General features: G+C 40.1%; 1 protein-coding gene across 1 annotated transcript in view; it reads right to left on the reverse strand.

Annotated features, from left to right (window-relative positions):
- LOC138975572 (SAGA-associated factor 29-like) overlaps window positions 1–6,000 on the reverse strand; it is a gene marked incomplete in the record, with an annotated part of 50,733 nt that overhangs the window by 35,091 nt on the left and 9,642 nt on the right.

Consider the following 6,000-nt stretch of genomic DNA (forward strand, 5'->3'; position numbering starts at 1 on the left):
TTAGGCTAAGCGAGAGAGTTCTCGTGATTGTTTTAATTAAAAAACTCATTCATAAAAACTAGAGACTAGGTTTCTGGTCAAAACGAATGATTAATCTGCTGTATCATTCGCTTGTCGGAAAGACAATCGGCCTACGCGCTCCTCTCTCAAATATGACCTTCTCTTGTCTACTGTCTCGGAAGATTTATTCTACTCCCAAATAGCACTTCTTTGCACCTCTTATGACTCCTTCGTCCTCTAGAATCCCGTACCCATACCAAATACGAGCTGATTTGGTGAAATAAAGCACATTTCTACTTGCAAAACCCATCGAGCAGCCATTTCCGGTGCTCGATCGCGGACATTTTCAGCTTTGAAGGATATTTACGGGCAAATATCAATCGCTCCCTGACTTTTTATGCATCGAGAAACACATTTAGTCATCGCTGAATCAGTAGCTTACCTTAAATCCCGACATAAATCAAACAATACCTAGAAAACAGACAAAACTTGCCTTCACACGTGTCATGAGCGGCATTCGGCTTCTGTTCGGCATTTGACCGGTTATCCCCCGTGCACCATATCTTTAACGTATTACCAATACCTGTCCCAATATAGACCAGTTGGTCTAAGAGGACGTTAAACCCTAATAGTCAGTCAGTCTCTCTCTCTCTCTCTCTCTCTCTCTCTCTCTCTCTCTCTCTCTCTCTCTCCCTCTATTCCTGTCACCGCCCTCAATCTGTGCCTTGTACAATGATCTGGTAATTTTATTTAAGTTTATTTTATTTAATTAATTTTATTTAAGTTTTTACCTTGTGTTTTGTGTTGAAAAATAAATACATACTCCAGAATTGACAAAAAGTGTCTTGTACATTTTACGTGTTCTTTGTAAAATATTGCCCCAGCCCCTCCACCTGTGAAGAAAGGACACCTGTCTAATAGGGACACCATTACCATACCCCAAGGGTGTCCTTTAGAGACAGGTTTTTACTGTACTGCCGAACAACACTTTTCTTCCAAGTTCCATTGTGACGAAACACTTGCCTGGAATTGTATACACTTAAATACCTGCCTACAGATAAAATGGAGCCACAACCCCAAACCAAATATAATATCCCATCTAAAAAAAAAAGTCACATCCCCAAACGCAAGATAATTAACCCTAACTGCCGGATGCAAATTGAAACACATTTTTTTCATTAGTTTTAATTATATTTTGCCTGAGGAAAACAAAACAGCCTGAAATGGACTGGGTGGTCGAGTGGTAACGCACTTGCGCTCGGAAGCGAGAGGTTGCGAGTTCGAACCTGGGTCAGGGCGTTAGCAGTTTTCTCCCCCCTTTCCTAACCTAGGTGGTGGGTTCAAGTGCTAGTCTTTCGGATGAGACGAACTACCGAGGTCCCTTCGTGTACACTACAATGGGGTGTGCACGTTAAAGATCCCATGATTGACAAAAGGGTCTTTCCTGGCAAAATTGTATAGGCATAGATAAAAAATGTCCACCAAATACCCGTTTGACTTGGAATAATAGGCCGCGAAAAGTAAATATTCGCCGTAATGGCTTGAGGTTTACTGGCCGATGTGAATGCGTTATATATTGTGTGTAAAAAATGTCTGTTTGTCTGTAAAAAAAATTCAATTTCAAACGGCAGAAATTAATATGTAAAGCGCGGAGAGCAACGGTTAATTGTGGTTCGCGCTATATAAGCTCTCATGATAATAATAATAATAATAACAAGTCGCGTAAGGCGAAAATACAACATTTAGTCAAGTAGCTGTCGAACTTACAGAATGAAACTGAACGCAATGCAATTTTTCAGCAAGACCGTATACTCGTAGCATCGTCAGTCCACCGCTCATGCTCGTGGCAAAGGCAGTGAATTTGACAAGAAGAGCGGTTTAGTAGTTGCGCTGAGAAAGATAGCACGCTTTTCTATACCTCTCTTCGTTTTAACTTTCTGAGCGTGTTTTAATCGAAACATATCATATCTATATGTTTTTGGAATCAGGAACCGACAAGGAATAAAATGAAAGTGTTTTTAAATTGATTTCGAAAATTTAATTTTGATAATAATTTTTATATTTTTAATTTTCAGAGCTTGTTTTTAATCCAAATATAACATATTTATATGTTTTTGGAATCAGAAAATGATGGAGAATAAGATAAACGTAAATTTGTGTTCTGCGCGAACTTAGAATCCGGTTTCATTCTAGAATGGACCGGGTCCAGGTTGGAATTCTAACCCTGCGCAAGTACAGGGGTGCCATTCTAGAATGAAACCCTTGTTGCTGGTCCATTCTAGAATCGGCCGTGCGCAAGGTTGGAATTTGGGTCCAAGTTGGAATAGTCATTTCAGTTAGACTATCACACAGCCAAAGCCACAAATGTGGATTTTCTGTTTGTTTTTGTTTTTTGTGTGTTTGGTTGGGGTTTTTTTCGGGTTTTTTACACTTTACTCAAAGACATCGTGAATTGGGATTGTGATGTTCTGAAAGTGATTACGATTTTGAGAGACACTCAGCACTGATCGCTACGAACGGAAATTTCCGGACTGACAGTGTTTTGCCGATCTCGCTTGTAACTTTTAATCTTATTCATATACATGAAGTTGGTCTTCTGAATTGTGAAGATAAAGTCTTTAGCTTTGTATCGATATATAATATGACTATATAGTTTGAGCGAGGGAAAGGCTTTTTTTTAATTTTTTTTAAATTATTTTTTTAAAACTAGCTTTAACGTTCTATCAGGCATGCGCCTCTTAAAGGCATACTAACGCACTCCCGTGTTTACAAAGTGTAGTTTGCCCACAATCGATGTCAAACGCACCATAAGACCATATAATGACGATACGTCACCATGCGCGGACCATAATACATGCATTACAGCTTGTTCTAGCCTCTGAAAAAGTGAGGATGTCAACAAAGCCGCGGTGTTCTCTTCCTTGCATCAACGTTACATGTGTTGCCAAATCTATAAATAGGACGATCCAGATCAAAATGAAAATTCAAATATCTCAACATTTAAGGGGTCCTAGACCACAATATTTTGCAGGGAACTTAATTTAGTCTGTCTCCAGCTGTTGGTAAAGCAATTAGCGTGTATAGTCATCGAGTACATATGGCTTTAAGAACGGTGCTGCTTTGACCACAAGACTCGCAGCCATAGCAAACCCCTCGTTATGAGCGCCGACCACAACGAAAGCCATTGGCTGCGGTGGGCCCCACGAAAATCGGCAAAGGCGAGGCTAGTTTCTGTAGAAAATCGTCTCTGTTTTCTCCAAAATGACATATCATCCCATAACTGGCGTTTGTATTTCGACATAAGGTCTTGTGGCATCTAATCATCGATTTCATTCTTTCATTTGATTCATTTGTGAACGCTGAGTTTCGAGTATTCATGCTTTTCAGGGAAAATTTTTGAAAATTCTGACTTTCCACAGTTATTACGGAAAATCAAGCTTGTCAATCAAGATGCTGTGAATTGGAATGTCATTACTAATCATTAGTTGACCTCTGGCTCAAGTGGTGTCATCTTGCTACACGGTTGAATTGCAATTCGTCAATCTCTGCCGTCACTGGGCACTGAGAACGTCAGGAGCCTGTATTTTTTTCAAGGGCAATTAGAGGTTATTTGAAAGTATGACTATAATGTTGTGATTTTGGAGAGAAAAATTAATTGACTGTCATTGCAATGAGGCTTGGTCAGAAATAAAGGGTATTCACTGATTTTAAGCTACAATTCAGTTGCTTGGAAATGACAGACCTCCAATCCATTTGTAAATCAAGTGAACTCTCTTGAATGATTGGTACTTCCTCTACAAATAAATGTGCACCAGGATATAATTCTTGGAACTTTGTTCTTTTGTGTAGTAGTAATGCAGGGTTGTAGGAGTTTGAAACGTGGGCATATCACAGTTTGGAAGGTAGGGATTCTGATAGATTAAATAAAAACTGTCAAACTTTTAGGCATGGAATTCCCCTTTGAGAGTATTTGTTGTGGTAGTACTACTACTATGAATTGCTTTCAATGTTTTCCCATAATATTATAAAACCAGACAAAAGTTGTTGTTGATTTCTGTTTTTGTTAATGTCAACTTTTTTTTAAACCTGTGACAACAGCTCTATAACTCACTCTGTCCTTCTGTTGGTCTGTCTGTCGGTTAGTCGGTCTGACAGTCTGTCTGTCAAAAAAATTGTCAAAAAACCGGACATTTCCGAGAGGGAGACAGCGCTGACATTGCAAGCGGCCGCAACCGGCTCTCATCACAAAAACAACTGCCCTGCAAACATTACCGCCCTGGTAGTCCCCCTTGCTATGGTCTGCCTTTGTTTATTATGGGGGCGAGGACGCCCCCATTCTATACGGATAGTTTAGAGGTTGACCATGGGCAGCGCCATTTTGTTGTGAAATACGTCATCAGTTTGTGTACACAGGAAGTTGTGACATCCGTCACCCTATGGGAGGGGTGAAGGCAACATTGTTCATCTGTAGAAAGTTGTGAAATCCGTCATGTCACCCTATGGGAGGGGTGACGTCAAAATTGGTCATCACAGAGTTTGTGTAACACAGGAAGTTGTGAAATACGTCACCCTATGGGAGGGGTGACGTCAAAATTGTTCAACAAAAACATGATTTGTCGCATTGTGCAGGGTCAACTGCAACAAACTCAAACCGAGCCATTCATACCTAGCTGTATTTGAGTGACTTATATACCCGACATTTTTATTTCTTATTTTTAGCACAGGTGTAGGAAAAATCATGAACCAAAATGTTATTTATTTTCTAATTTAACATTTTTTTTACAAATATGACCATGGTCTTTTAAACATACAGTGACATTTAACATTGTTATATTAAAAAAAAGAAAAAAGAAAAAAAGCTTTTGTGCACAAATCAGAAAATACATTGTACATTTTACCTACAGGCCAAACAGTGTCTGTTGGCGGCAGAGGGCCCAGCAAGTTGCTATTTTTAGATCGATTAACAGTTGTCAAGAACAGGCGCTTACATTTGGATGTGTCCACTGATAGTAGGTTTGGTTGTGATCAATCAGAATGATGTAGGAATAAAAATGTATGACAGTTTGGTATGATGACATGTAATTCAAATATGCTGAAATGTAATATTATACATGATATAATATTATTATGGCTGTTGCCATGACCATGAACCCCAAGAAAGGTTTAATGTTATGTAAAATCAAAATACCAAAATCAAGCACCTACTAATCTGGTCTACGGTGCGGCTTGGACCTAATATGGATAGACACGCAACTCGCTCAGCCAGCCAGCGCTGCGAGATTTACAGCGGCCAACTTCGCCGCGGCGCGCTCATTAGCTCAGTATTGAACTTGCGTCAAGGCCGATGCGCGTAGATTCCCAGAATGTTTACTTTCGGTTAGATTCTTCGACAGCATTCGCAGAGGTGACTGCCGTATTGTGTACCGCAGTCAGAAGTAATTTATTACTTTTGGGAGTTTAGTAACGTGATATCAGTTTTCAATTGTTCGTTCACTTATATTGCTTTCAGATTTAACACACAAGAAACAGTAGCACGGTTTTCGTTGCGAAAATGTGCATTGGCAGTGCTACGCGATCGAATTGTGTATTATGTACACGCGGTGTTCTTTTGGAAAAGACCGAAGCGACATGTGACGTCAGTCGTTCAGCCCGCGAGCGGTGGGATGGGGGGGTTCACATGGTTTGTTTGTTTCAGAACCACACCCATATACACACATTTCACATGTAAACCATTTGTCCGCCCCCTGTCGATATTTATCGACTAAGTTCCTTGTTGCGTACTCAGGAGTGTCAACTTTCTTGACATGATATGACATCGCAAGATCGCCAAAGGATTTTTTCAGGGGTAGACAAATCAGCCCCATTTTATCAAAGGGAAGGTGCAGGTGGAGATAATTCAAGGGAAGACAACTCTGTCTTACCTACAAACATTACGGCCCCCTTTATTCACTCTCGCGATGCTTCACGCATGGTTTCATTCTAGAATGGCACCCCTGTACT

This window comes from Littorina saxatilis, linkage group LG9 (assembly GCF_037325665.1).
Source record: "Littorina saxatilis isolate snail1 linkage group LG9, US_GU_Lsax_2.0, whole genome shotgun sequence".
In the NCBI taxonomy this organism is placed as follows: domain Eukaryota; kingdom Metazoa; phylum Mollusca; class Gastropoda; order Littorinimorpha; family Littorinidae; genus Littorina; species Littorina saxatilis.